Below are 22,362 nucleotides of genomic sequence, written 5' to 3'. Positions count from 1 at the left end.
ATACAATCAAAGCCCTAACATTACAAGAACCAACTATTCACAGAAATCATCGAGTTGTATTTTGAAAATTCGACCTAAACCCTAAAATCGTGAATCATTATCCAAGCATCGTTTGTTCAATTAAACACCATGAATCGACTGTAAATCATCTAACAAAGCTATATCAATCATCAAAACATCACAATAACCCCAGAATCAAAAAGCCCTAATTCGAACATAAACCCTAGAAATCAAAAATCAAAAACGATGCAATAAAACGTGAAATTGATGCAAGAAACAGAAAGAACGGATCAAAACCTTCGATTTGAGTACTTGAATCACACGATTTGATTCTGTAATCAGTGAGAAATCACGACTTGATTCTTCGACCCGAACCTGTTCTTCCCAACCCGATTTCAGAGAATTTTTGATAATTTTGCAGATTTTAATGATTAATTATAATTAATTAAATAAAAATTAGGTTATTTATAGTATTAAAAATAATACTCCTAATTAAAATTAAGGGGCTAATTATACATTAAATAAAAATATTGGGCCCTAATTTTTTATAATTTTTTAGTATTAAAATTTAATTTATTAATATTTTATATATGCAATATATATGCCAAAAATTCCCAAAAATTGTGAATAATGCAAAAATGCAAAGAAATAATATAAATGAAAGTCCTATAATTTTATAAAAATAAAAATGTGATTTTTGTGGGGTTTTTGACACCCAATGGGGCCCGGAAAAAATTATTTTTCGCAAAACGAGAAAATTTATAAATTATCTAGATGTTCAGAACAAGGCGATTGTAAAAGCCATTTGATGAAAAATAAGGCCCATTATTTTATTTGAAATACTGGCTTTAAAATCATCGTTTGGGTCATAAAACGTTTGAAATAAAACCTATAAATGCATAATAAAATATCTGAAAAATACCTTAAAAATACAGAATTGACATGGAATACACGTATCACGTAACAGTTAGGGTTTATCAGATAATCACACATAAATGACACATTAATTCACATATTTTATTATAATCATGATATAATATAATCGTAAAGTTCCTAGTCGTTACATCCTTCCCCCCTTAAAAGGATTCTGTCCTCAGAATCTTCTATGAAAATAAATGAGGGTATTTCTCTAATATTTCACTTTCGAGTTCCCAGGTTGATTCTTCAACCATAGGATTTCTCCACAACACTCGCACTAAATATACAGACTTATTTCTCAACACTTTCTCTCGCCGATCTAAAATTCTTACCGGTTATTCCATAAAAGACAAATCAGGTTGGATTTCTATCGGCTCATACTCGATTACATGCCTAGAATCAGGATTATATCGCATAAGCATGGACACGTGAAACACATTGTGAATATGCTGCATATGAGGCGGTAAAGCTAATTCGTATGCAACTTTTCCCACTTTCTTCAAAATTTCAAACGGTCCAACGTAACGTGGTTTCAATTTACCCTTATTGCTAAATCTGGTTAATCCTTTCCATGGCGATATTTTGAGTAGTACGTTTTCTCCTTCCTGATAGTCTATATCTTTCTTGGCTTGATCTGCATATTTGCGTTGCCTGTTTTGCGCTGCATCGAGTCGTTTTCGAATGAGTTCAATCTTTTCTTTCATCTGTTGAATTAGTTCTGGACCCAAAATTTTGCGTTCTCCAACTTCATCCCAATATACTGGTGATCTGCATTTTCTCCCGTACAATGCTTCATACGGTGGCATTCCAATGCTGGCGTGATAACTGTTATTATAATAAAATTCCACTAGGGGTAGATGTTCATCCCAACTGCCTTCAAAATCGATCGCACAAACTCGTAGCATGTCTTCAATCGTTTGGATAGTTCTTTCACTTTGCCCGTCGGTTTGCGGATGATAAGCGGTACTCATGTTCAATTTAGTTCCAAGACATTCTTGAAATTATCTCCAAAATCTTGAGTTGAAACGAGGATCTCGATCAGACACGATAGATACTGGAACTCCATGTCGCATCACAATTTCTTTGAGATATATGTGCACTAACTTATCGAGTGAAAATCTTTCATTGATTGGTAGAAAATGTGCCGACTTCGTGAGTCTGTCAATGATTACCCATATCGCATCATGATTTGCCTTTGTCCTTGGTAGTCCTACAACAAAATCCATCGCTAGATGTTCCCATTTCCATTCTGGAATGTCTAATGGTTACAATAATCCACTCGGACATTGATGTTCCGCTTTAACTCGCTGGCATGTGTAGCACTTACTTATCCATTCAGCTATTTCCTTCTTCATGTTCGGCCACCAGAAGTTTTCTTTCAGATCACGATACATTTTTGTACTTCCTAGATGAATGGAATACTTCGAATTGTGCGCATCTCGCATTATTTCTTCTTTTAATTCTACTACGTTAGGGATCCAGATTCTCGACGCAAAGCATAAAATTCCTTCATTATCTTTCTGAGCTGTGATTTCTTCTCCCGTCAGGTCGTCATCTTGACTCATCACTTCATTTTGACATCAGCGAATCTTTTCTAACAATTCCGGTTGGAAAGTCATAGTGTAGATAGCTTCTGCAGATTCATTGGGAATACGAATCTCAATTTCCAATTTGTCAAATTCCTTGATTAAGTCTTCACACGAAGTTAACCGATTCAATCTTTCTTTCCTGCTCAGTGCATCTGCTACAACATTTGCTTTCCCTGGATGATAACTAATCGTGACTTCGTAATCCTTTATCAATTCCATCCATCGACGTTGTCGCATGTTCAGCTCCTTTTGCGTAAAGATATACTTTAGACTTTTATGATCTGTGTAAATTTCACATTTTTCACCGTAGAGATAATGTCTCCAAAGCTTCAACGCAAATACGATCGCTGCCAATTCCAGATCATGAGTGGGATATTTTTGTTCATGAGGTTTAAGTTGTCTCGAAGCATATGCGATGACGTTACCGTGCTGCATCAGTACACATCCTAACCCGCGATACGAAGCGTCGCTGAAAATGACGAAATTTCCTAGCTCGTCTGGCAATACAAGTACTAGTGCGGTTACTAACCGATTTTTCAGCTCTTGAAAACTTTCTTCACACTTATCACTCCATTCAAACTTTTCACTTTTTCGAGTTAACTTGGTCAGCGGCGTTGCTATTTTCGCAAAATCTTTGACAAACCTTCGATAATATCCTGCCAATCCCAAGAAACTTCGAACTTCTGTCGGCGTCCTTGGTCTTTCCCAATTTAACACAGCTTCAATCTTTACTGGATCGACTTGGATGCCTTCTCTACTGATAATATGCCCTAGAAATTGTACTTCTCTTAACCAGAATTCACATTTCCAAAATTTTGCGTATAGTTGCTCTTTCCTCAGAATTTCCAAAGCTATTCTCAAGTGTTCTGCATGCTATCTTCTGACTTGGAGTAAATCAAGATGTCATCAATGAATACAATCACGAATTTATCCAAATATTTCTTGAATACTCTATTCATCAAATCCATGAATGCTGCTGGCGCGTTTGTCAGACCGAATGCCATTACCAAAAACTCGTAATGCCCATATCTTGTACGAAACGCAGTCTTTGGAATATCTTCAGCTTTAATCTTCAATTGATGATAGCCTGATCGCAAATCTATCTTTGAAAACCATGCTGCTTCTTTTAGCTGATCGAACAAATCATCGATTCTCGGTAAGGGATACTTGTTCTTGATAGTGAGTTTATTCAATTCCCTATAGTCAATGCATAATCGCATGCTGCCGTCCTCCTTCTTCACAAATAACACCGGTGCACCCCATGGGGATACACTAGGTCGTATGATGCCTCGGTCTAGAAGATCTTGCAGTTGCGTTGACAATTCCTTCATTTCGACTGGAGCCATCCGATATGGAGCTTTCGAAACTGGTTCTGTACCTGGTGCTAGATCAATTGTGAACTCAATTTCTCGATCTGGTGGTAACCCTGGAAGCTCGTCTGGAAAGACGTCTGGAAATTCGCACACAATTGGAATGTCTTCTATTCTAGGACTTCCTCTTTCGGTATCTAACACGTAAGCTATGTACGCCTCACATCCTTGTCGAAGCAATCGTTTAGTCTACATCACAGTAAGAAATTTCTTCTGCTATTTTTCGCCTTTGAATATTACTGTTGCATTCTCCGCAGTTCGCAATTTGACTCTCTTATTCGCGCAATCTATCTGAGCGTTATGACATGCTAACCAATCCATTTCCAAGATAATATCGAATTCTCCTAGCTTAAAAGGAATTAAATCTACCGAAAAATGATGTCCGGCTATTTCTATATCACACGCAGGACATACTCGATCTACCGGAACTTGGTTGTCAATTGCTAATTTTATAATTAACGTTTCGCCCAACCATTCGATTTCACAATGTAACTTACCAAGAAATTCTTCAGAAATAAATGAACGAGTAGCTCCAGAATCAATTAATACTTTTGAAATTACAAAATTCACCAAAAGTGTACCTGCAATAACACTCGGACTCTGCACCGCTTCTTTCATGGTCATGTTAAAAGTTCTTGCTTTGGGTTGATTAGGCGGCGGCAGAGGTAATGCTAACATTCTCGGAACACTGGCTGCCATAGCTGATCCTTTGCAATTTCTGGCAATATGCCCTTTCTTTCCACACTGGAAACAAGTCATTTCTGCTGTTCTACATGTTGGACATTCGTTAGAATAATGCCCTTTCTACTTACACCGATAACACGTTACATCATTTTTGATACATACACCAGTATGCTTTCGATTACATGTCTTGCACTACGGCACTGGAACTCTGACCATTCCCTGCTGACTGGAGGTTTGGAAATGATTACCTTCCTTCTGTGAACTTTGTCCTATCCTTTTAAAATTCAAATTTGCCCGGGCTTGGAATCCCGGCTTTCTGCTGGAGCGATCTTGGAAACTTCCCTGTCCCTTGTCTTGCTGAGATCTTTCACTTTCCCCTTCTATAATCAAAGCTTTCTGAACTACGGCGGTATACGTCGTTAATTCGAAAACTGCAACTTGGCCACGAATCCATGGTCGTAACCCTTCTTGAAACCTTTGAACTAGTTTTTCTTCAGTGTCAACCTGTTCTGGAACAAACCTAGCCAACTCAGTAAATTTGGCTTCATATTCTGCCACGGATATATTTCCCTGCTTCAGTTCTAGAAACTTAATCTGCATTTGATTCTTCACATAGCGAGGAAAATGCTTTTCTAAAAACAACTCTTTAAACCTATCCCATGCAATAACTTCTTCACCCTCTAAGGCCTTTTTAGATTCCCACCAATAATTCGCCTCTCCTTTCAACAAGTAACTAGCAAAATCAGTCTTCTGATCCTCACCTACCTTCACTAGTACGAACGTTTTCTCTACTTCTTTTAACCAGGTGGTAGCTTTAATAGGATCAGTAGTCCCTTCAAACTCTGGAAGTTTAACTGACTGAAACTGCTTAAAAGTAACAACAGGTAATACTGGTGGTAATTGAAGCTCAGGATGAGGTGGATGTTGTAACATTTGTTGTTGTCTGCTGTTGCTGATGCTGCATCTGCTGCTGCATCATTACCATCTGTTGTTGCATCAGATGGAACATTTGGTTCATGGTCTCATTAGTCTGATTTTCAGAATTGCTGTTAGAGGTCTCAGCCCTAGTCTTTCTTTTTGGTGCCATCTTCTTCTGATAATAAAACAGGTGATATTTATTTAACAGTTTAATAAACAATCGACAATATGTATGGAAAACAATTTATCCTGTATTCTTAACATGGTTTATTTAAAGAAAACAGTTGCTGAGTGTACAGACTGGAAATGTAAACAGTTAAATAAAATAATTGTTTTTTTTTCAACAGGAATTATAATATGAAAAACTGTAAAGTGAAAGTAAATGCTATAAAACTGTAAAGACTGAAATTTAAATAAAATAATTTGAAAAAGTTCATCTTATATATATATATGTGACACCAGCTTCAGGTGTAAATGCTTGATACAAAAAGTCTCGGGCTACTGGTCATCACTACGGCAACAAGTCACACTATCGCTATAAGTTAAACTACTACTACAAGTTAAACTACTAATACACACATACACACTACTCACTAGGTTATACTATGCTGCCTCTATATACACATGCACTCTGGAGTCACCGTCTCAAACCCTCTCGGAACCCAGGCGGAATACGCCTAAGCTCCTCTCTAAGTGCCTGGACCAAAGTCTGTGCCAATCGAAAAACCCTGTAGAACTCTGCAAAAGAAGGAGGTCCATCATGAGTCAAATCATCCAGCTCCCAAGTAGCACTCATCAACACTGACTGTAATCGCTGTCTCATATAATAATCCGGCTGTAGGGCCGCTAACGGTCCTCTGTCCCTCTGATCAAACAGATGCATAATCTCCCGACACTGTGCCCGCCAATACTCCATGTCATCCCTCATAACTCTATACTCATGGCATGGTACCATATGCGGCTGAGCAACCTGACCTACTGACTCCTGAGAAGGAACCCCCGGAATACCTGCACCCTGCTGGGGTAAACCTAACTGTAGATCCACATCATGCTCTCCCATCCCCTCTACTGGAATCATCTGAACTATGTCCAGCTCTAGGGCATGCACTGGTATAGGAGGTAACAATGGTGGTGGTGGTAACTCCTGCTCAATACCTAGTATAAACTGGTGCTCAATAGGTAAAGGAACCATCAGCTCGAAGAACTCAAATGGATCAAACATCTCTATGGGGTCATGCACTATCCCCTGTACTGGTGGTACCGGCTCCTGTGGCAATGGTGGTGGAGGTGGTAGAGGAGGAAACATATGCTCAGATACTGGAGGTATGGCTGGTGCTACTGGCCTAGTGACTGTCCTCTCGGAAGATGCAGAATAACCAGAAGATGCCATCTGATAATATACCAAAGAAACGAAAAGGTCATTAACAATCCTAAGATTATTTCCCTATTCTAATCTGACCTAAATCCTAACACTATTCATCCTAATTTGACTATCCCTATCTTATGTGATCTCCTTATCCTATCTTAATCCTAATGTTCTTATTTTCAGGGACCAAACCTACAGCTCTGATGCCAAACCTGTAACGCCCTCCAGACCCGGGGTATAAGTCTGGGGGTTACTAGCTAATCACCAAACCTGTACCATTTGATCAACAATTAATAAAGAAATGAAATTAAACCCCTTTAACACTAACCAGGATCTTTTTAGGTTGAAGTATGAAAACAAGAACCACTAACTACTTTTATTACAAACCAACATTCAAAGTCTCACAAACTCTCTTTATTACAAACCATTGTCTAATTCATTTTAAGCTAAGTTCAACTTTTATTCAAACATACACACCTACTATCTATCAACACTCCACCTGCTCGGGCAACTCAAAGCTTTCTTCTTGGATTGGGATCAACACCTTGGGTATAAGAGGATCCCGAGGCTTGACTCGCTTCTTTACCACTCGAGTCCTGATTGGTTTCATATTCCTTCTTAACTGAAAACAATAAGGTGAATAATAACAAAAGGGGTGAGCCAAAAGTTGCTCAACAAGTCCACAAACATATAAAAAGTGTTAAAGCATTTTAAATGAATCCGCCATCCCAGGTATATCTGCCAAGATATAACCTCACGAGAATAGAAAGAAGGCCATTACTGGCGAGTACAAATAAACTAAACTGGACACAAGTTCGCATCTATATGCTGCTGATCAGTCAGAATATAATGCAGATCCATATCTCAGTATATAGATCCAGTCGGGTACCCAGGCACTACGGCCCACGTCGAGGCACCAGTCATCCCGGTCCTCAGGATTAAGATACACTCAATCCCAAAATATCCTTATCCAGTCCATCGCTTAGCAACCGGGACAATCGGTATGCTTTGATATATTCCAAACACTAGAATATATCAATCTCCATGTGTTACCAACAGAATATGAATCAAGAATCCAAAGAAACGGAGAAATCAAGAATTGAAATGAAATATGAACAAAGGAATAGGGATTGTATATTAGTGATCAAGAACAATAATCAAGAGAATGTAAATATGATAAATATTTGAATCAATATCACTATTCCGAAAGTAGAATAGAGGAAAAACTTGCCTTCTGCGCGACTTACTGCAATTGAATCACTTATGTCTATCACCTTGGACTATTACCGACTCAACTGGCCTGGCTGGCTTAGCTTCTGTTGGCAAAACAGACTGGTTAAGTCACGTCATACTTCATTTGCATCTTGAATCGACTTCAAACTGATCCTAACATCTACCCATGTGCTTATGACTGACTCATGTATTACATATAAGCAAGTAAGACTCGATTAACCACGTAATACACATAAGCACATAAGCACATAATCATTTTTATGGTTAAAATAATTTTTAAAACCAAAATCGACTCGCTGATCGCTCAACTGATCGTTATCTGACTCGTTTCCCATTTTTCCGAAATTTTTCGGACTCGTCTCGGCACGTAACTTGACTGATAATCAAACAAGTCACAAAATCAACTAACTTCTAAAAAAATTAAGCTTTGATATTATTTTTAATGAAAAGGATTCATTTTTCTGAGTTAACAGGCTTTCGTTTCACGCAAAACGGACTAACGGTTGAATTATTAATAATTAAATACTGAGAATTCCATTTATTAATCATTATAAATAATTATTACAAATTTTTAAAACCCAAAAATAATTTTTAAATCATTATTTAAGAAAATCAGAATTAAAAATAATTTTTTTATCATTTTTGAAATTAAAATGAATTTATTATGATTTATTGAAAATTATTTGATTAATTATCAAAATAATTAATCACTTTTAAGTAATTAATAAGTAATAAATAAATAATAAATAATTAAGAAAATAATTCAATCTGATTTTTAGAAAATAATTCAGAATTATTTATAATATAAATTAATTAATTAAATAATTAATTAATCAATTTACAAAATAAATAAAACTGATTTTTAAAATTAATAAAAATAAAAAGTAAAAATAATTTCCATAAACATATGTCAGAAAACAGACATCTGACAAGGTGGATCAAAACCGGGTTCTGGAAACGGGTCAACCGGGTTGGATTCCGGGTCTGTGAAGAACACCACCGGAATCTGGGTTTAAACCCAGAATCCGGCGACTTCACCGGACTCCGGCGAATCCAATTCCTAGCCAAACGGACACCGTTTGGTTCCGTTTTTGATCCCAAAACATCCGAAACTGCTTCCCCAATCTGTTTCAGGCCAAAATCGACCAGAAACATCCCTGGATATCATTCTCCGATCAAAATCATCAAGAACTCCGGCCAAAAATCCAAATCACCCATTTATACATAACATCAAACGTTATATAGTGCAAAATGAAGCTAAGAACATATACAATCAAAGCCCTAACATTACAAGAACCAAATATTCACAGAAATCATCGAGTTGTGTTTTGAAAATTCGACCTAAACCCTAGAAATCGTGAATTATTATCCAAGCATCGTTTGTTCAATTAAACACCATGAATCGACTGTAAATCATATAACAAAGCTATATCAATCATCAAAACATCACAATAACCCCATAATCAAAAAGCCCTAATTCGAACATAAACCCTAGAAATCAAAAATCAAAAACGATGCAATAAAACGTGAAATTGATGCAAGAAACAGAAAGAACGGATCAAAACCTTCGATTTGAGTACTTGAATCACACGATTTGATGCTGTAATCAGTGAGAAATCACGACTTGATTATTCGACCCGAACCTGTTCTTCCCGACCCGATTTCAGAGAATTTTTGGTAATTTTGCAGATTTTAATGATTAATTATAATTAATTAAATAAAAATTAGGCTATTTATAGTAGTAAAAATAATATTCCTAATTAAAATTAAGGGGCTAATTATACATTAAATAAAAATATTGGGCCCTAATTTTTTATAATTTTTGAGTATTAAAATTTAATTTATAAATATTTTATATATGCAATATATATGCCAAAAATTCCCAAAAATTGTGAATAATGCAAAAATGCAAAGAAATAATATAAATGAAAGTCCTATAATTTTATAAAAATAAAAATGTGTTTTTTGTGGGGTTTTTGACACCCAATGGGGCCCGGAAAAAATCATTTTTCGCAAAACGAGAAAATTTATAAATTATCTAGATGTTCAGAACAAGGCGATTGTAAAAGCCATTTGATGAAAAATAAGGCCCATTGTTTTATTTGAAATACTGGCTTTAAAATCATCGTTTGGGTCATAAAACGTTTGAAATAAAACCTATAAATGCATAATAAAATATCTGAAAAATACCTTAAAAATACAGAAATGACATGGAATACACGTATCACGTAATTTATCAGATAATCACACATAAATGACACATTAATTCACATATTTTATTATAATCATGATATAATATAAACGTAAAGTTCCCAGTCATTACACTATTTTCCGGCACCGTTGCTGCCTCTTCATCCGGTAAGGTGGGTGGTTCCGATTGATTTTCTGGGTTATGCATATATATATAAACAGATGTATATACGTGTGTATAGTTGTGTTGCCTTGTTGTGTTACAGTTCTTGTTACTTTCCGGCTGCCGCCGTGTTCATCTCCGGCGAGGTGGCTGGCGTGCATGTGATATACGCACGGTTACCCTGTTGCTTCAGTTTCATCACTGTCTGTTCGGTAAACATATACACACAACCATACATGTGTGTAAGTTGATCGAGTATGGCTGTGAATTGATTCTTTGAATTGTTCTGAGAATTCGAAGTATTGTTTCAAATTATTCAGTTTATTTTGGATAAAATTTCGATGAACTGTTCTTGATTTTCTTTGAATATTATTATTATTCCGAGATTTTAATCGGCAAGAAATTTGCGTCGGAAACCTGAAGTAATGGGTACCCGCGAATTTTACCGCCGTCGGCGATGAGCCTCGGCGAGCCGACGGTGGACGGTGATGACGTTGTTCTGAGTCCTACAAATTAATAAATAAATACGAGTATAAATATAAGATAATTTAATAATAATTAGTTGGTTAAATCGGTGTTTGGGATTTGTGAAATGGATTTTGGTTATATTGGTGGAATAAATTGTTGGATTGTTGTTGTGATTTGACGTCGAGTTGTTCGACGGGTATGCCGATAAACAGAGGAGGTGCTACCCAAATTTTTGTAAAGTAAATTCGAAAATACGGGACATATCCTGTAATTATCGGAACGTCAAGGGAGTATAAATAAGTAAATACATAGATTTTGTGCGGAACTAGATTGTATGTTGTGGTGAATATTTTTCCAAAACTCAATGATCCTAATTTCGTAAAAGGACGAGTATGCGTATTTTCTGAAAATGAATACCAAACCGATTTTGAGAACGTGAACCCTAAATTGATGCGTGTATTATAATAATATATGTAAGTACGAGTCGGGATTTGATATCGAATGGGTAGATGTGTTATTGAGGATATGTCAAGCATACTTGGTCGTCTAATATAGGGTATCTCGACTCTGTAGGTTCTAGTTGAAGGACTCCAGAAGTGATATTGAACTAAAGATAACCTTGTGATCAGTCGACAAGCGCAGCGAGGTTCCTAAGCGAAGAACCTGAGTATTGAAGTCGAATCCAAGGTGATGTAGTGGTTAGACGATAAAGCCTGACCGTCCGAGTCGGCTTAGAGTCGATCAGTGATAGTTGTAAATCTCTGCAAGGCAAGTACCCCTGACCATTCTTTTATGGTTCAGTACATATGAATAGCTAAATGTTTTATTCTCGTAATGGAACAGAAACGCTTTATGTTACGTATCCCCAGTATTTGAAAATATTGTTTAAAATTATGTTTTGGGGAAAAGTAACTTCTGAAAACACCTATCTCTAAACGTGATTAATATGAAAAGAGTTTTGAATAGTGTGTCGTGACAGATTGGTTTTAAAAAGAGATAGGTGATAATGATTTTGGAAACTGGATAAAGAAAGAATGTTTTAATCCACCTATGTCATGGAATGTTTTGATCCACCTATGTCGTGGAATTTTGGAAAGAGGCAAAAAGGGAATTCAGTTGATCTATTGGAGTTGCGTAAGAGGCCCGTTATTCGGTAACGGCCCAGCATGAGGTTGCGTAAGTGGCTAATTGGGTTGGGCATTCTGTTTAACCGATTAGTCCAACGTGGGGAAAAGACCTAGCTAGTGTTTTCCCAAGTTCCGGAATATATTCTATTTCTGGATGGCCGCTAGTCGCTGTCCGATGAGGGTAGACTGATCAGCTATCTTCACCCGTTAAACGTCCAATAGATTTGATTGATTCAGTTTTGAAATTGTTTAACAAATCAAAGTGATTTTGAGGTTCCGGGAGAGGAACAAGTTTTATAGGTCCTGTGATGGGACACGTTTTATGGTTCCCGTAACGGAACAAATGATTTTGAGTCCCCGTAACGGGACATATGGTTTTATAGTTCCTGTAATGAAAAGGAAAGTTTGAAAATAGAATTAGCATGCTAAAATTGAACTATGGGTTTTATGCACAGCACACGATTGTTGATTTTGTATTACAGAACATGCTAGTTTTGATATCCAGTTTAGACCTAATTTACACGTTTCTGGCAAGTTATAAACTCTGTTCCTATAACTGTTTTACTTTAAACTATTTTATTTGTTATACATATAGTGGTGCTGCTGAGCAAGCAATTGCTCACTCTTGCAGAATATTTTATATGTATTGCAGGTGCTTAGGAGATTCTTGCGCGGTAGTCAGGGCAGAGTTCCAGCTCCTTTTGTGTCAGGCTCCTCTGAGGTAGTTGTGTTCAGACCAGATGAGGTCTGTTGAGTTGCTGCATTGAACTAGTGGTCAGGATTGTGTAAGGTAATTTGGGTTGTGTTAGTTGAGTAACCTAAGTCATACTTAAACCTGGAAAAAGGTCTTGGTAAAGGGGTCGTAGTTGTGTATTATTAAAGAGTTGAACTGGATTATGATTGTTATTATTGTTGTTGGTGACGTCAACTCCTGACCCCGGGGTTGAGGCCGTCACATATTGGGTCTATCCAGCACCATGTACATATATATTTGCCTGTGTTTTTGACTTTAGTATCATCATACCTATGATCAATGAGATGTGATCATCAGTCAACAAACATATCAGTCTTAATGCATTATTATTGTCCCTTAATAATAATGCTCGACTAGGGACCTTGAGGAATATTGATATTATTCTCATAATCTCATTTTTAAGTCACGTACTTAGAGATATAGAATTGCAAATCATATTCCAAGGACATTTATTAATCTAACATTTATATCGCAGTAAATTAAGAATTAATAAATTAGAAAGAGAATAATCGATAGAACATAAACATTAATAATCCTAATATCTTAAACTAAAACATCATAGGGTTGTCTCTAGGGCACAAACACTAACAGGTAGCACGGGTGTTTCTTCTAGGAGGCATTTTCTGTAATGAATCAAACAACTTATTTAGCCTTTAAATCAAATCCCTTTTTCTGAAAAGATTTTTGTAAAACAGAAATATCTCTTTTTGAAAACATTTTCAATAGTCGAACTAAGTAAATTGCATGCTTCTTTACAGAATATAAACAGTTAGGGGGAAAATACAGGTTATCATAAGAGTTTTATTACTGGTGCAATAAAATAAAAGAGGTATAGTAAAGTAGATGACCATACTGGAAAGGAAAGGTACTGGTGTATATCAAAGTTTGGTGGTACAAGCGCGAAACATTTTATTGAAGGAAAAGGTACAACAGGCCTATCCATTAGTCGGCAAGTCTTACTTATTTATATTCCCACCAAAAGTATGATCTTACATATCACACATTATTATACATATATCAACTCTCACATCATCTCCGTCGCCTAGTTTCAAGTACTCTCCAGGTCACCTGAATCTCATTCCGAAATTCCTTTACATTCCTGCCGACATCTATAGTCCTGATAATGTGTTGTAGTTCCCGAATCTGTGTCCTACAAGGCTTCTCGCTCCAAAAGAAGAGCCTCATACTAGAGATCACTGAAGAAATTCATTATCATAAAATACCAAATGAAATTTCAAAATCAAGGAAATCAAATGAGAAGGAATAGTAGAGAAGATGTAGGTATGACTGAAAGCAACCATACAAGTACATAAGATGGCCAGTCTTAGTACCGCATAGTTCACAACGCATAATTCGGTGGCGTCCTACCAGACCATTTTTTTCACACAGACAAATAGTCAACGCATATGCATTGTTTGCCCCAATCGTCCGATAGAATCACCAAGGAAAGAAACAATGTTTAGATAGAAAAATTTCACAAAGAGGCAAGGAGAGAATCTGATTTATAATGGGATCAACAGAATCCTAAGACGCACCCGCAACCGAATGTCCAATAGAGTCAGAATCAGCAGGTAGAGATCCTTGAATAGGTGGTCTCATACTTGGAGGTAGAATAGTTCACATTGGTGCAACCGTCACAACAGGTATTATGGCTGACACCGGTGGAAGGGCAAGACGTGGATCAGATAATGGTCCTCCGACTGAAGACTCCGAGTAATCAGATGATATCGAAATAAAGGAATCTGCCATCGCTGCTATCTGAAAATCACGTTGCTAGATAAGAATCTCGAATCTCATCATGAATCATACTAAAGCCTACTATTTAGTCGTACTTAACTTCTCGATGTTCTATTTCTTTATTTCCTAATACTAATCTTAACCCTCTACCCATTCCCACAATCTAGACTTGTGGCAGTGACTTTAAACCTTAGCTCTGATGCCAAACCTGTAACGCCCTCCAAACCCGGGTCAGAAGTTTGGGGTCCACAACACACCCATACACCATATTTAAACCTGTTTATGAATATAATAATATATATGATATGACCCTACTTACCAAAATCCATGGATCGATGCAGTTTAAAGTATGTCCACAAGCCATAACCTTATTTATATTACAATCGTACCAAATCCCAGTTTATTTATCTTACAACTGAAGTTTAAACTTTATTACAAACTATCAACACAACCAAGCCAAACATCATCTGCTAGTCTATTCCATTTCAAAATGGATACCTAGCTCGCACACTTGTCTAGGGATCCTCACTACCACCAGTTTCCTTTTTCACTGGAAAAGAATGACAGTAACCGAGATTAATAATGATCAATTGAAATGATATACGGAATCAAGTTTACTGATAAGAAATGATTAGAATTGGATATTCACTTTTATTTTAAAAACCAAGGTTAGGCTGCTTATCAGTCACGCACTAACCCCGAGTAAGGCTCCCGGCTTTGCTCTATATACTGGATCCAAGGCACATATTGGCCTATTATGACCACAAATCTGGTCCGACCACGAATCTGGTCCATATTTGAAAACAATCCAATTCCAGAATAATAATATTATAAATAATGCAAATCAATAAACTGAATCATAAACAACATTTATCTCGAAGCATAAGGTGATTCATGATTCCTAGAAGGTATAATAATGGAATCATAAGAATTTGGCTTTCAATCAAAGAAAGAATCAGAAAGTAGAAGACCAAGAGTTTAAGGGTTACAAGGATTGGTCTTCTGTTAATCAAAGAAAAAGGGTTGGTATATCAAGCAATTCAATATCAAGAGTCAGTATGTGGTATATATGTATTTGTCGAGTAGTATCGTATATGTATGGTTCTTATTTGAGAATTCAACAATCAATGGTTTACAAAGAATAAGGATTATGGCTCAAGATCAATAAGAATCAGGGTTTAAGGTTAAGTACTTCAAAGTATTTGCAATATAGAGTAAGATCCGTTTGGAATAATTGTAACATAATGAAGAGAGTTCAAAAGTATTTGCAATATAACGAGAAAGTTCAGGGATACTTGCCTTATCAATTTGCTTTCACTTTACTAACACTTGTAATTGGTTTTCATTTGTCAACCACTTTCTTTCCCTTTCGACGTCTCGCTTCCTCTGTTAAACATCACATGTACTTATGTAATATATAATAGATGATGTCAAAGATTCCTGAAGTTGACAATGTCATTAGCAATCAGTTAATCTTGGGGCCAACCCTAAGTAAGTTGTATTGTTATCTAAATTTATATTATGTACTTGTAACACTTAAAGTCTGTGAAAATGCAAAGGAGCAGACTGGAGTCTTTTTCCTAAAACAGTATCAAGCCTAAGGATTCTATCTGGAAGGAGATCAAGAAGATCATGCCTTAGAAGAATTTTGAAGAAGCTTGGAGTTGAATAAATCTGTTTGGAGAAAAATGTTCTAAGTCAAGATCTCTACAAGTCACAGATTTAATGTTATAGAGAAGTCATTCGAGAACTCCAGAATGACTTATCGAGAAGTCATTCAAAATCCAGAGAGTACCGACGGATAAGCAATATCTACTCGACGGATGAGCTATATATCCACTCGATGGATGAATAACATCTACTCGACGGATGAGCAATATCTACTCGACGGATAAGTTATACATCTACTCGACGGATGAACAATATCTACTCAACGGATAAGCAATATCCACCGGGAGTAGAGAAGTCAGGAAAGCTACTCGAGAACTCAAAAAGATATCGACAAGTAATTTCTTCACTAGAGAACTCAGAGTTATCGACATGTCTATATCCATTCGAGAACTTAGAGATATCTACAAGTCAAGTAAAGTTATGAAGATTAGAGATCTCGATGAGCTGAAGACCTCTACAAGCCGAACTCACTATGGAGTACTAGATATCTCGATAAGCCTTAATACTTATCGAGATATCAAGTGATTCAAATGAATCAAACTGAAGATCTCGAAGTACAGTCTCAAAGTACAGAATTGCAGATCAGTTTAATATCCAAGATAAACAATCAACAAACAATCCAACAGCTGGATTGACAAGTCTACAAAAAGCAGCTTGAAGAGTGTGCAAGATCAATGGCAAAGATTAACTGACAGAGGAAGATTAAAGTAAATACGGGATGCTCTAGATATGCTAATCCAGAAATGGAAGATTTGTTTTTTAATAAATAGAAATGACAAGTGACAATTTAGAAAAGCTAATAGCATGTTTATTATCCACTATGTAAAGCAGCAGTTAACTGAGCTATAAAGTTAACATTGGTCCTCTAGTTAGGAGTAACAATTTAAATTAAAATTCTTGTAACACTCTCGAGAAGAAGCTGAGCTCTTTAACTTCAAAGAGCTTAGGAATTTTGTAGCAAAGCATCTTAATTTTTAATACAAAAATTAAGTGGGTTTTGAAGATCTGTGTTCTTTATTTTATGCAAGCTTAATTTCTGCATGAACACCTTTTTATACAAGATTTAATTTACTTTGTTCAACCATTATCTTTCAAGAAAAGCCTAAAATCTGAAAAACACATTCACCCCCCTGTGTGTGATTCATTACCTAACAACTTATCAATACTCATAATCATTTCGTTCTATTCGTTACAAGCTTCTAACTACCATTCGTTTCACCCAAATCCGACGTACGGATTGAAAGTTATGAATAAAATAGTCAAACAATGCACATACAATTACATTATGCATCAATTGGATCACATATAACATGTAGCACGTAAGACATTCAATTAAAATAATTATTCAAGGAAGATTCGGGGTTAAAAATGATTTTCCAGGTATTTATTACGAATTTTTGAACATTTTTTGGAATTAAAACGGGTGTCTGAATCATTTTATAATTAAATGATAGGGTTCGAATACTCGAATCAGACTTTAAAATGATTTAATATTAATTTCTGAGCTTTGAAAATAATTTTAAATAATATCTGAAAAATCGAAACTATTTTTCAAAATTTTTAAATCAAATTAAATTATTAAATCTAATTATTAAATCAATTAAAATTAATTATTAATTAATTAAATTAATTAATCAATTAATATTAAATTAATCGATTAATTAAAATAATTAAAAACTAATTAAAATAAATAAGATTTATTTTAAAATAATTAAAAACAATTTTCTGAATTTTTAAAATAACTTTCCAGAATTAAATATAGATTTTTAGAATTAAAAATGAATTTTTAGAATTAAAACATAATTTAAAAATAATTTTTAAAATAAAAGAAATCAGAAACAGTTTCTGATTATTGATTTAGGGGAAATGAAGATTGAAACCGGGTTGTATCCTGGGTCGAAATCGACCCGACCGAGTCGTTCAAGAACAACCGGCCGGTTCTAGAATCCGGTGGCCGGGGAAGTTTCCGTCGAGGCCAATTCATGCGATTAAGGAATCGTTTGATTCGATTCTTCCCTTCAATTGCTTCCCTAACACTGCAGCAGCTCAGAGATAGTCTCCAATCGGTTTCACCACCCCTGGAACGAAGTTCCCGACGAACTCACCATTAACGCCGGCGAGTTCGAAGGTTTTCCGGCGAAATCGATACAAACATCCAGTACAACAATTAAACACATAATTCGGTTCGTTTTAAGACGACCTATCAATTGGTATTGATCATTCATTCCCAGAATCATTAAAAATAAAACCCCCAAATTCGATTTAGAACATTCAAAGTATTAAAACCCTAATTTTGATTTTCGAGAATTAAACATCAATTTCTATATGTTATTGAACTTCAAATTTGAAGTATAATATACCAAAATGACCAGAAAAAGATTATCTACACGATGTAATCATCAAATAAAACAAATAAATAAGAAGAAAACCTTGATTTTTGTACTTGAATAGATGGTTGATTCAGAAAGAGTGTTTCGAGAGCTTCGATTTGATATATTGCACGCTTGAATCGGAGTTCGATAACGCCTTCGTTCGTGCGTTTGATTATGAAGAATGCAACGTTTTTAGGGTTTTTCTCTATAATTTAATAGTTGTAACTGACTGATTATGATTATACGACTAAAATGAAATAATAAATGGGCTATTTATATTTATAGAATATTGGATCGTGTTGGATCATATTGGATCAATAAATTAGTTATTTAGCCGCTAAGTAACTACAAAAATGATCTGATTTAATACCCGTATTGGATAAATATCCAAACCGGACTTCTTATAAAACACTTTATACGAAAATAATGTAATAATATCCCGTCTTTCGTGAATACGGGCTTTGCTGATATATCGAAATAATTATCGTATCAAAAATTGTGCGCCGGGACGCGCACGGGTCAAACCGTAATCCGGACCGAAAAAGTCAAAACACGGAAAATGTTCGGAATTACCAGATTAGGTTAGCAAGGAGTTTTCGGAAGAGTTTCGGGTTGTAAAAACGTAAAAACGGTTTAGGTTGGACGATTTCCGGCTTTATAAAATAATTTTGTAATTATTCAGAAAATAATTAATAAATTCATATATTAATATAAAGTCATATAACACTCCAAAAATTACCAGAAAAATATAACACTTATCTATATTTTATTCTGGACATATTGTAATTAACATACTCACATTTAATCACACATATACATCTATTTATCAATATAAATCAACAGATAATTCACCAAAAATCACATAATAATCATATAATAATCATTTATTGATAAAATAATTACACATGATATCCCGGATATTACATCAGATACTATTTGGAACACCCCCAGATCCGGGGTTGGGGATCCGGGTCGTCACGGTCTTTCTTTTCATAATTATCACTTAACTTAATTGAAAATAAATAACCTCATGTTGTGACCCCACAATAACACACACCACAACCCGTTATAGTCTCAGAGATGAAATTCAAATAAGTACAAGTCCTTGAATCCACAATTTAAAAGTTATTACAACCCAAAATGGTTAGTTGATAAGTTTACAATTAATTGCCATTATCTGCCACAAGTTATAATTATACATAATTGATTCCCAAAAATAGAATGTCTGATCTACAAATAGATCTAGCTCTGTAGCTATAGCAGCTACGATATCAACGGAAAGACGCGGGACACTTCCCACACTCTTGCGCTGGGTCTGCTTGAGTCTGGCCATCTTTCCTAACTGTTGTTGTGTGATGAAGAAATGAAGCAAGAGTGAGGATTACAGCTCGCAAGATAATATATAGTGTAATCAATAATGCAAGTATCTAAATAGATAACTTACTGGAAACCTTTATTAAGTGTAAGGTAATTACTTACTGGATATAAGCAAAAAAAAGGAGATGAAGTTACCAAATACTTCACTATACTTATATCATTATAGAAAACTACTTGAACTACCACTGTTCAAAGTATAATAGGTTTCAAAGTTTATCACATAGATGAGACTACAAGATAAGACTTGAATAGATTCAATCTTTGAAATATTATTGAATGAAATGAAGTTACGAGATACTTCATTAAGTCCCAAAATATATACATCCATATATATATATATCCATATATATATATATATATATATATATATCTCATACATTTCCTGAAACCTTTGTCATGTAAAATATGAACAGAGTTGCAATATCCAATGAATTTGGAAAGAAAAGAACTTTGGCATAAACCCGATATCTTGCTGATCAGGAAAAGATACCAATAAGTAACTTTTTCTACTAGTAGATGGACGAATTCCCCACTGGTCATCACCCTGGCCGCATTAGGACCTATGCTGGAATGCCACTCAGCCACTTACGTATTGATGGACTCCCACTGAGCCACTTACACTTTCATGGACGCCCACTAAGCCCATATTGCTTATGCCGACTCAAATAGATGGACTTACTTCCCGAATGTTGGGCAAGTAATCAAAATGTTTTCTCAAAACAGCAACCTCGTTGCGAATATAAAATACACCACAGAGCCGGATCCCTCGGATTTTTAAGCGAGTATTTAAATCCCCTTCGAAAGGAAGATCTTAAATTTGAAAACGAGTTTTGGGATCCGCTCTAACTTTTAAAATCATTCTGGAGACTCGAAAACATTTTTAAGAATGTTTGGAGTAATGCTGATTTAATAAAATAAATCAGTCCCGATATATGAGAAAATATCTGAATATTATTACTTAAATAATATTCCCATAAAGGATAATCTTTATAAAAATAATTAATCTTTCTTGAAACTCATACTTGAAATGAATAATAAATAACCAAAGATATACTTATACGAAAGTACGATCTTTCTTTGAATAATTGAAAATAAGTTTGATTATCGAAACATTATTCTTTAATAAAATAAAGAATATTATTTAATAAAATAAGTGGAGTCATAAGTCCTCGAATGAATATTGAAAGTAATATTCATTAAATAAAATAAGCGGAGTCATAAGTCCTCGAATGAATATTCAAAGTAATATTCATTAAATAAAATAAGCGGAGTCATAAGTCCTCGAATGAATATTCAAAGTAATATTCATTAAATAAAATAAAGTTATCGAATAAACCTTATTCGATTAATATTTTTGAAAACTATTTATATATATATACATATACTATACTCGGGAACATCGACTCCCGGTTTAGAAAAATGTTCACCTTCGGGTCCCCTATACTAAGGGTATACGTAACTACTGCTTATCTCTAGCATAGGTATTATGCAACTTATAAGCATTTGAATTGATAAAAGAATATCAAGATTATGAAACAGGCATGCATATAAATATCATATCACATGCTCCAATATATCGCAAGACTTTGCTAATAATAATCCTGTACTTATCACAAGATAATGCATATACATATATACATCACAACAACAGTTATACGGGTAGAAAACTTGCCTGGGCGACTGGGGGTGGTAGAAGGCCTGGGACGAGTCTGGTAACCTATAAACAACATATAAGTTGGAATTAAACCAAAGTCGCTTAAGAATCTATACTTAAACCAATTAGACCCTAACGTTCGCTTTTGCGCTTAACAATTCACTTAAGTCACTCGAGTACCCTCGGCTCCACCATTTTTAATAAATTAACCATTAAGAATTTTAAGGCGATTCTTTCGCGAGTACCCTAACAACTTCCTAATCCACTTTACATAATTGTTTCATACCCCAATTAGTCATTTAAGGGCCTTAACCAAGGTTTCAAAGTAAGGAAAGGGGTAATGGTTCTTTCGCGAAACGCCGTTACTTAAAACGGTCATTTCTCCTAAACCGTACATCGGATTCAAGCGAACCACATATCAAAAAGAAGCTCGTAACATGAACTATCTAATCATGGCAATGGTCAAAACCTAACAGTGAGTTCACGGGTCCTGAAGTTAAGAACAAAAACAGTCTAAGGTAAATCAGGCATTACGACGGCTATGTTTACGCGATTACCAAATTTATACCATTCCAATCAATCCACAAATCAACCCACAATCATCACTACAACCAACTTCATCCATACATTACTACAACAGCCCCAACATCTCAAGATTTCCAATTTATACTACCCTCAAACATGAACTAAAAGCTTATACTTAAGTTCATTAACCAATAATCAAGATTTACAACTTCCAACTCATTACAAAACCAACCCAACTCTAAATAT

This window comes from Apium graveolens, chromosome 8 (assembly GCF_009905375.1).
Source record: "Apium graveolens cultivar Ventura chromosome 8, ASM990537v1, whole genome shotgun sequence".
In the NCBI taxonomy this organism is placed as follows: Eukaryota; Viridiplantae; Streptophyta; class Magnoliopsida; order Apiales; family Apiaceae; genus Apium; species Apium graveolens.
The sequence above is the reverse complement of the archived record's forward strand: the minus strand, read 5'-3'. Positions refer to the sequence as shown.